At 38.2% G+C, this 10,881-nt stretch overlaps 1 long non-coding RNA gene across 1 annotated transcript; it reads right to left on the reverse strand.

Annotated features, from left to right (window-relative positions):
• Positions 1-6,781: 6,781 nt before the first annotated feature.
• On the reverse strand, positions 6,782-9,121 carry LOC133451891 (uncharacterized). The gene is made up of 3 exons (XR_009783219.1): positions 9,020-9,121; positions 8,264-8,294; positions 6,782-7,843 (listed from the first exon to the last, which is right to left on the reverse strand). It is a non-coding gene; the product is annotated as an uncharacterized LOC133451891 (long non-coding RNA).
• Positions 9,122-10,881: the final 1,760 nt, after the last annotated feature.

Below are 10,881 nucleotides of genomic sequence, written 5' to 3' on the forward strand. Positions count from 1 at the left end.
TCAAGGTTTTGTACCAAATAATAAATCTGATACACTATCATGTAATGCAAAGTGTGCTGATATTTTACTGTAATGCTGCATTTTCCATTAATGAATATTTCAGGGTTTGGTTTTTTTTAACACCATTTCTCATCTTCTTTCCTGAATTTCTCTAAGATTCTACCATTTAAACATTTAGATGAAAACAAATTGGCAGCAAGACATACTTTCTGTTCTAAGCATAAATCTGATAAAGTAGTTGCTTTTATGTCTTTAAAAAGATCTGCTGTGGACGGTGGGGGGCGCTGTTGAGCAGTCAATGGAGTGAGACGTACTTTTTTTGGCTCCTGCCAACTTCTGATATAATTGTTATTTAGTAGTGCAATTTTTTGAAAAAAATTGTGTTTTTGGTTGCTCCTTTTCATCGACCTCCACAAGATATTTTTTCTTCATTTTTGGATTGCGTTATGATGGCGGGGAGAGGAAAAAGCCGCACGATCCAGACGCAGCTGAGGGCTCACGCACAGGCCTCGACGCCCGAGTCGCCAGCTCAAGATACCGAGCCAGCCCCCGTTTTGGACGCTGCGACCCTGAAATTGGAGCTCCTATCCTCCCTTAAAGAAGATATCGCTGGTATCATTAAGAAGGAGCTCCAAGAGGTTATCGGTGACGCTTTGGCCCCTCTTCGACTCGAGATGCAGTCCGTTAAACTGCAGATGGCGAGCGACAGCGCTGCCATCGATGCTAAGTTGGCTAAGCTAACGGCTACTTTGGGTGAGATGGAGGGGGCCCTGACCGGGTGTTCAGATGATGTGGCTGCCATGAAACCAAGCATTGACCGCCTTACTGCCAGGGTTTCCATGCTTGAGGACAAGTGTGAAGACTTAGAATCGAGATCGCGACGGAATAATATAAGGATTATTGGAGTGGAGGAGGGCCCTGGCTCGTGCTCTCCCACCGCGGTGGCTGCGCTGCTAAAGGATGCATTCTCCCTGGATAAAGAACCGCTGGTGGACCGGTCTCATCGGACTCTTCAGCCTAAACCTAAGACCGGGGATCGACCACGGGCCATTGTGTGCAGGCTTCACTACTATGGTGATTGTGTGGACATTTTGCGGCGGGCCCGGGAGCTGCAGCGGATCAAGGTGGGAAATGTGACGGTGTCGGTGTTTCCAGACTACACGGCAAAGATAGCACGGGCCCGGGCGGCGTTCAACGAGGTCAGGCGGCAGCTCCGTGGCATCGAGGGGGTGAAATATGGACTGTTTCACCCGGCACAGCTACGCGTTACCTACCAGGGGGCCGAAAAGAAGTTTACTTCACCAGAAGACGCCATGGTATATGTCAAGACTTTGATCTCCAGCTGAGCGGCGGACTAATTGTATAATTAATATGTCGGCAGGGTCTTTTGAAGTTTTATTATTACCATCTGGACATTTGCGGTTATTCGTGATATGCTGGAGGTGATTTAAGGAGTGGTGAGTTTAATTTTGACATTACCAGCAATTTTTTCCTTTTTTTTTTTTTTTTTTTTGTTCAGATGGTTATACTGGAGCAATGGAGGAGCAAATTTAACTATTTTTGCACACATGTTTTTTTTTTCTTTCTATTTTTGGAAGTTGGCGGAGTCAATTTCTTTCTGTTTTTTCGTTGACTCTTTTCCTCTTTGGGTGCTTGGCACTACCTCCGAGTTGTTCCTAGTTTATTGTGAACAACTTTTTTTTGGGGTATGTTTATCACTGCTGTCTCCGTTGTTTTTTGGTTTTTGGTTAAATGGAGACTTTGGGTGTACTTTTGTTTGGGGTTTTCTTTTTTGTTTTGTTTTTTTTTGGGTGGGTGGTGTTTTTTTTTTTTATTACCTCAGCTCACAACAGTGGTTCTGTTTTTATTTTGTAAATGACTAGTACCAATAAAGGCCCTGGTTCAACTCCATTAGGCGCATCTTTAAGATTCATCAGTTGGAATATCAAGGGCATGGGTCACCCTGTCAAAAGATCAAAAGTTTTTTCTCACTTAAAACAACTAAAATCTTCCATAGTGTTCCTACAGGAGACCCATCTTCGGATGAAAGATCATAATCGGTTGCGCTGCTCATGGGTAAGCCAAGTTTTCCATTCTGAGTTTAATTCTAAATCAAGAGGGGTTGCTATTCTCATACATAAAAATGTACAATTCTCAGCTAGTAACATCATAGCAGATAAAAACGGCAGGTATGTGATAGTTTCCGGGACTTTGATGCAGAAAAAGGTTCTCTTAGTTAATGTATATGCCCCGAATATAGATGACCCGGATTTTGCGAACAAACTACTAAGTAGACTACCGTGTTTGAATTCATGTTTACTAATTCTTGGGGGAGACCTAAACTGTGTTTTTCAGCCATCACTAGATAGATCTAATCCCCGTAATCTAAATAAATCTTTAATGTCTCAAACATTTTCCGATTTCATGACACAGAATGGCCTTGTTGATCCTTGGAGATTCCGCAACCCAACTAGTAAAAAATTCTCCTTTTTTTCTAAGGTACATCACTCTTACTCCAGGATTGATTACTTTTTTATTGACTGCTCTCTGAATTCCTGTGTAGCTGCCTGCGATTATCAAAGTATAATAATTTCTGATCATGCACCACTACTTTTAGATATTCAGTGGGGCACCCATAAACGTAATCTTCCTTCATGGAGGTTCAACTCTCTTCTTTTGGCAGATAAAGAGTTTTGTGATTTTATTTCTAACTCAATTGACGATTTTTTATTGTTTAATAAGGATGAGTCTACCTCATATTCACTACTCTGGGAGACGCTTAAATCCTACCTCAGGGGGCAAATCATTTATTACACTGCACTTGCTAATAAGAGACGGTATGCTAGGCTTGCTGAACTCACTTTGGCTATAAGCAATATAGATCAAAGGTGTGCTTCAAATCCTACACCAGAATTATTTAAACAGCGCATAGAGGTACAATCAGAAGTTGATCTAATTTCGACTCAAGAAGCTGAACGATTATTACTACAAAGTCGGGGTACTCATTATGAATATGGAGATAAAGCGAGCCGTCTTTTAGCTCATCAGTTGCGGCGTCAGGCGAACTCTCGAATTATTAGTAGCGTTCAGAATGCCCAGCGTACAATTACGACGGATCCTGGTGAAATTAATGCTGCATTCAGATCATTTTATTCTTCTCTGTACACGTCGGAATTTCCGAAAGATTCAAATACCATGTACACGTTTCTCAGGGACCTTTCAAATCCGGTAATTGACTCAGAGACAGCAATGGAACTAGATTCTCCACTCGGCCTGGCTGAAATAAATAATTCAATTAAAGCAATGCAATCAAACAAAGCACCTGGCCCGGATGGGTTCCCTATCGAATTCTATAAGAAGTTTATAGAGAAATTGTCGCCCTTGCTTTTAGCTACATTTGATGAATCATTAGAACGTGGTACCCTCCCTCCGACTTTAACGCAAGCCTCTATTGTTTTACTTCAAAAAAAAGACAAAGATCCAACTCTATGTGGCTCCTATAGACCATTATCATTGCTTAATGCTGATGTGAAAGTGTTAGCTAAAGTAATTTCTTCCCGGTTGGAGAAGGTTCTTCCCCTAATCATATCAGAGGAGCAGAATGGTTTTGTCAGGGGTCGACAGTTATTTTATAATGTTCGTACCCTTTTGGATATTATTTATACAAAAAAGCAATCTGATTCACCAGAAATAGTCATTTCGCTTGATGCGCAAAAAGCGTTTGACAGGGTAGAATATGAGTATTTGTTTGCTGTTCTGAGGAAATTTGGATTCAATGAGAAATTTGTTACCTGGATTCGTCTCCTTTATACTTCTCCGAAAGCTAGAGTTCAAACGAACGATATTTTTTCTGATTATTTTCCTCTCGGACGTGGCACACGACAAGGCTGTCCACTATCACCCCTGCTTTTCGCTATTGCCATTGAGCCTTTGTCCATTGCTTTGCGCTCGCCTGATTTATTCAGTGGGATTGTCCGGAATGGAACCGAACACAAGCTATCGTTATATGCGGATGATTTATTATTATACGTGTCGAGTCCAGTTAGTTCTATCCCCAACATTTTGAACATTTTAAATATTTTCAGCTCCTTTTCCGGTTATAAATTAAATTTGGAGAAAAGCGAATGCTTTCCTGTTAATACGACTGCCTGTGGTCTTCAACAATCTGATATACCTTTCAAACTTTGTCACTCGGGTTTCAAGTATCTTGGCGTAAATGTAACACGCTCTTTCTCTGGTCTAGCTTCAGCAAACTTTTCCCCTCTCATTTCAAAAATAACTTCTGACGTTCAGCACTGGCGAAATCTGCCTCTCTCCCTTCTGGGCAGGATTAATGTTGTTAAAATGAATATCTTACCTAAGTTTCTTTTTTTATTCCAGACAATCCCCCTTTTTCTGCCAAAAAAATTTTTTGATTCTATAGATAAGATTATAACTGGCTTCATTTGGAATGGGAAACCGCCTAGAGTTCGTAAAAAATTATTGCAAAGATGCAGACTTAGTGGGGGACTGGCACTGCCGGATTTTCAATCTTATTATTGGGCGGCACATATACAGAAAATTTGCTATTGGTTGAAGCTTCCTCTCTCCCCATGGTGTAGAATGGAACTGTCATCCTGTCATGGTTCATCATTACCTGCATTAATTTACTCATCACTACCTATAAAACCATCTTTGTATACGGACAGTCACGTGGTTCTCAACACTTTAAAAATTTGGTTCCAATTTAGGCGGCGTTTCGGCTTTGTAGCTGCCTCCTCTCTGTGTCCTTTAACTAAAAATCATTTGTTTCCCCCTTCTCTCTCAGATTCATCATTCACCATTTGGCATGACAAGGGTATTAAACAAATAAGACAACTATATAGGTCCGGCCTCTTTGATAGCTTCTCCAATTTATCTTCCAACTATGACTTACCTGGCACCCATCTTTTTCGTTATTTTCAAATCCGTAACTTTGTCACCAAGTGTTTTGCCAACTTCCCCTCTATACCTCCTGTTCAACCCTGGGAAAGTATGGTTACATATGGTCCACAACAAAGAGGGGTGATATCCAAGCTTTATAATTCTATTTTAATATTGAATGATGAATCAAGTCAGAAGTATAAAAATTCATGGGAGAAAGAATTGGGGATACAAATAACGGAAGAACTTTGGGAAGATGCCATTACGAGAATTAGAACGTCCTCTTCATGTGCTCGTCTTAGCTTGATTCAATTTAAGGTATTGTATAGAGTCCATTTCTCAAAATTAAGACTCTCTGAAATTTACCCGGGAGTGGATGGGAGTTGTGATAAATGTAAGGGCTCTCCCTGTCATCTTGGGCACATGTTCTTTTTCTGTCCGGAATTATATAATTTCTGGTCTAATTACTTTACAATTATCTCCACAGTTCTCAAAGTGACCCTGCTGCCTTCTCCATTTATTGCCATATTTGGAATTCCGGACTCCTCCTTAGTCTTGAGTTCAGCACAAAGGGATATTGTGGCCTTTACGTCCTTAATAGCAAGGCGTACTTTATTGCTGCGTTGGAAATCTGCCAGATATCCCTCGATTTCATTGTGGCTTAAGGATATGATGTTTTTTTTAAAACTGGAGAAAATAAAATATACAATGAGAGGATGCACAGAAAGGTTTTATCAGAAATGGCAATGCTTTCTATCTGTTTTTTCTGAGTTAAAAGTGCTACCTGACTAACTTTGACAGTTTGCGCCTAGTCATACGAATGTGTATATGCATATATATGTGTATGTATATATACATTCATTTATTTTTTATTTTTTGCAAGCTTTTTTTTTTATCCTATTATACATTGTTTGCGGTACTTTCTTTGTTGTCTTGTTGTGAGCTGGGGTGGGGTGGGGGGGTTTTTCTAGGGTGGGAGGGGAAAAAAAATTTAAAAAAATGAACACAGTGGAATGTGAAGTACTGTATCAAGTGTTGCACTTTCAGACCAGATGCACGTATTTTTATTCGTGCTCGACGATTGTATTATTTGTTTATTTTTATTAATACTGTTACTATTGATGTTATCTTTTTCTATAAGCAGTACACTTGAAGTTTTTTGTAATGTCTGAAACTGGTTCTAATAAAAACACTTAAGAAAAAAAAAAAAAAAAAAAAAAAAAAAAAAAAAAAAAAGATCTGCTGTGATGACAAAAAGCCATCGACAAAGCTGAGTGAGGAAGCTTATCATATACGATTCGGTCTCCCAGGTTTTCAAAAAATACCATGGAGCTCCAACACCGTTTCACTCCCAAGTCAGTGCCATGGGATGAGAGAAACCTTATGTACTTCTACTGCAAATGCCTCTAAAATATGCATTTCTATTAAGCACTTCCAACAGGTGGTGCTGAAGACGTGAAGGCTGAAACGTTCTAGTCTGATTTTGGTCTGTGACGTAACGGCACACAATCTCAATCTCCAGATGCGTCAACCCCAGAGAGAAAGTGCATCCTCTCCCCTTGATCAGTACATTTTACAGAAATCTGATTTAAGATAAGATGGCTAGCCTGTCAATTACTTTGCCTTACTTTTTTTTTTAATTACCACAGCATATCAGGGGTGAGTCTGGACAGGTTTTACTGTATTGATGACCATTAGTGATAAGTCTATAAAACAACTTTGACACATTGCTCAATGCAACATTTCAACTTTTAACCCCCGCCATTCATTTGGATAAATTTAAGAAACCAGTTTCATAATTAGAAAAAAAAAAACAAAAAAAACACTTATGACAAAATTTGCACACTTAAAATTGAAAAACAGAGTCAATAATTTTCACCAAAGCTGCTTTATTAAAATAAAATTATTCAAGTTGTACATAGACATTTCTCAATTTTTATCTTCACTGATCAAACTTACCCACTTTTTTTTTTTAGTACCAGGTTGGACCCCCTTTTGCCCTCAGAACTGCCCTAGTTCTTGGAGGTATAGATTCAACAAGCCATTGTAAAACACTCAGATTTTTGTCCATGATAGCATCAACAGCTGCTACAGACTTGTGGGCTGCACGTCCATGACACACATCCCCATGGGTGACTCAAACCCTTGGAATAAACTACTTATGCTGATGGTTAGCAATGATACCCTGTCAGACTGTGGCATTTAAAACTACGATCAATTGGCAGTAATGGCCCCAAAGCGTGCCAAAATATGTTCCTTTACGTCACCACCAGCAGCAAGTTGAAACGATGACAAGGCAGGATGGATCCACGCTTATGCCTTATTCTGACCCTAACACCATCTGAATGTGATTGAAGTTCAGTCTCAAACCGGGAAACACTTTCCAGTTTATTTTCATGAGCCTGTGCAAAGTATAGCTCCAGTTTCATGCCTTCTACCAGGGGTATGTAATCTTGGCCCTTGAGCCACTGCCCTGCATGTTTTAGATGTTCCTCTGCTTCAGCACCCCCTCATACAAATGACTCATGAACAGGTGTGTGCACACCTGCATGACCACCACTGATTTGAAGCAGGTGTGTTGAACATGTAAACATGCAGGACAGTGGCACTCGAGGACCAGGCTTGCCCACCCCTGCTCTACGCTGACAAGAGTTGCACTACCTGTGGTCTTCTGCCGTAACCCATCTGCTTCAAGAGTCAACCTGTTTTGCTTTCAGAGATGGTACCCTGGAAATGTTTTAAGTCCTGCAAATCGCTCCTCCCTCACTGATGCTCAGTTTGGCCATATACACCACGTTTACCTGCCTGAAAGTATCAAGTTGCTACGCTGAGATTGTCTGATTACCCACTTTTATAACTGAACAGAAGTATAACTAAATGTCACATTTATCTTCTACCAAGGAGGTGATGCAGTAGCGAGTGTGTCCGTGGCGGCCCCTACCTGTGAAGAAAGAGTTCATTTTACTTCAGATAGTAAATATGGCAAGTTAAATTAGGCTTTTTATTTAATTAATTTTGAACAAAATTGCTTTGCACAAACCCCTTTCAGTATAGCACCAAATAGAAATCCAGTAATTCATTAAATATAAATAAAAAAAAAAGTAGTTAAAAAGGTAACCAATTGATTTCATATTTACTGGTACATTTTGAAAACTACTTTGCATGCTCATGTTGAGCCATTGCATATTATTACTGGCCGTATCAGCTTATTTGCCAGTATGGTGTACTTTATTACAAATACATTAATGCTCATTTTTTATTTCATGGAGCACCATTGATAAGGCTGGCCCAAGACTCCACATAGGTTTTGACTGAAACTTCTGAAAACATCTTGAAAAAAAAAAAAAAAAATTAACCTTACCTCATATCTCCCCACATCAGACTCTTTAGCCCTGAAATGCAAGAGTACGACAGGTCAGTTGCATTCACATACAACATATTCTGACTGGGAACTGGATCATCAAACCCATCAGTGCAGTAAAAGAGTAATCACGAGGTTCAGGTGAAACACGGACTGGCAAAATCATCATTGGGGTTTGAATGTCTCAAGATAATCCCTGCAATACACGTGTAATTTAGTAATGTCTCTGAAATATTGTTTTCCTTTTTAAATAAATCCACCAAAGTACCTGCAGCTGGTTTAAGATGGTGGCTGAAATACTACAAAACTCGTCCAACTACTGAGGTATGGACACATAAAATTTGATTATCCCCTTTTAGTTGGTAGTTTGTTCATTCTCCATTAGAAGTTTAGACTTTGAGGTGTAAATGTTTTGTCAAAATATTTAACCGACTATTGAAAAAGGAGGTAATCTCACATTAAAATTACCCCCTTTTCAATTGTCTGATTCCCAGTTTAATTGAAAAAAACAAACAAATCTGCTATCATCGTTAATTGTGGATCGTTTGGCGAGACTAATTACAAGGCCAAAACGTGTAACCTTTGATTTGATCTAAATTACTGGTCGACTACCCCCCTTTGCTCCAAACCACGAGGTCGGTTTGGCGCCGCTGCTGCGGTGAGTCAAGTATTAAACTCTACACAACCACTAAACTCAAATAAACATGAGAACTGATATACAAATGACAAGTCACGATAAGCAGAACCAATATTTACCCTAACTATTAATAAAATGCTGGGTTTCCTCTCCTGGCTGCCGCAGTCCGACCCCACACACTGCGAGCAGGAAGAGCGGATGTGATCGAGGCTGAGAGAGACGCACACGCCCGTATTTATGTCCTAATCAAACCACGTGTTTGATGTTAAACCACGTGTTTCATGTTCGCCACAAGCTTCCGGGTTTGAAACAACGCGTTTAAACTATATTTAAAATTCATCTTGCCCAGATAAACATAATATTTAAACGTGTATTGTATTATTATTGTATTATGGTTATTATTATTATTATTATTATTATTATTATTATTATTATTATTATTATTATTATTATTATTATTATTATTATTATTATTATTATTATTATTATTATTATTATTATTATTATCATTATTAGTGTGAGAAGTAGTAGCAGTTGTATATTTGGTGTTTTGTTGAAGACAAGAATTTGGACTTTGTCCTTAATAATTTGGTGTTATTGGGAAAGTTCTTTATTCACAAATGTAGATATTTTAAGACCAAATCGTGTTTGAGCTCATTGGAGAAATGAGCTAAAGCTCTTGAGTTTTGTTAAAGAAAAGAAAGCCCTTAACCTGTTTTCTTTACTTGAAAGATATGATTTAATATGAGATGGCCCTTGTGAGTTATTTTTTTATTTTATTTTATTTTATGTTGTACGATAATTAGATTCTCAGTGTATATTTTGTAATATTAATGTTGCTCAACCCAAGGCAAAAGTTTGTAATTCTGATACGACTATTATGTGCCTTGTTTGTTTGTATCTATGATTCAATAATAAAAAAAAGTAGTAGCAGTTGTGTTAACAATTCAATTCAATTCAATTTATCTGTAAAGCGTCAAATCATAACAAAGGTCATCTCATAACGCTTCATGACACAAAAAACAGAGATAAAAGTGATTAGATATAACACATCATACAATAATGTATTAAAGTGTAGAGTGTATTAGAGTGTATATATAGTATAGAAGTACAAGTATATTATAATGTATGAGTATATTATATGTAGTATATTTATACTACTATAAATAGAGGTATGGGTATATTATAAATTATAAAGTCGTTGCAAACTATTTTGCTCAAAAGTGGAACAGATCTGGTCATAGTAGCAAATATTGTTACTTAAGATGTGGATGGTGGGTTACTTAATCTTTTATTTTTGTTTCAATTTATTATTTCAGGAATTCTAGTGAATGTTTTTCCCCCTTTTTGAGTTGTATTATTGTCATCTTTTGTATGTCTATGTGTGGACCCCAGGAAGAATAGTCTTCCCATGGTGAAGACTAATGGGGATCCTTTTTAAATAAACAAATAAACAAAAACATAAGCATCAGAAAAAGATCAGCACCAGTGATAAAAGTAATCATATATCACACATCATAAAATAAAACACAAGCATCAGAAAACGTCAGCATGAGAAACAGAAGAACAGCAAAACATCCAAAAAACACAGTAAGTAGCTGACTCTAAGCATAGGATTTTTCATAGAGGAAGGTTTTAAACCCACTCTTACAATTTAATTCTGATATCGTTAAGCGGTGCTAAAGTATAATTCAGCAGGTACCAGTATATTGTATAATAAACCACATTTAAAGGAGCTGTATGTAAGAGCAATAATAAAACGAATCATAAAATGTCAACAGACATTTAAAAATCATGTTCATTTCAAATACTTATGTCACTGACAACAGCACTCAAGCCAGGATATTCCAGTTTAAAAAGAGGAGTTGCAGCCCTCAACTGATGTTGATGTTGTCATTTTTTGTTTTGGCCTGAAGCTCCACCCTCCACCTATCTCCCAATCACCAAGTCAGTATTGTTTCTGAAGCTCCACCCTCCACCT

The sequence above is a fragment of the Cololabis saira genome, chromosome 10 (assembly GCF_033807715.1).
Source record: "Cololabis saira isolate AMF1-May2022 chromosome 10, fColSai1.1, whole genome shotgun sequence".
NCBI classification, from domain to species: domain Eukaryota; kingdom Metazoa; phylum Chordata; class Actinopteri; order Beloniformes; family Belonidae; genus Cololabis; species Cololabis saira.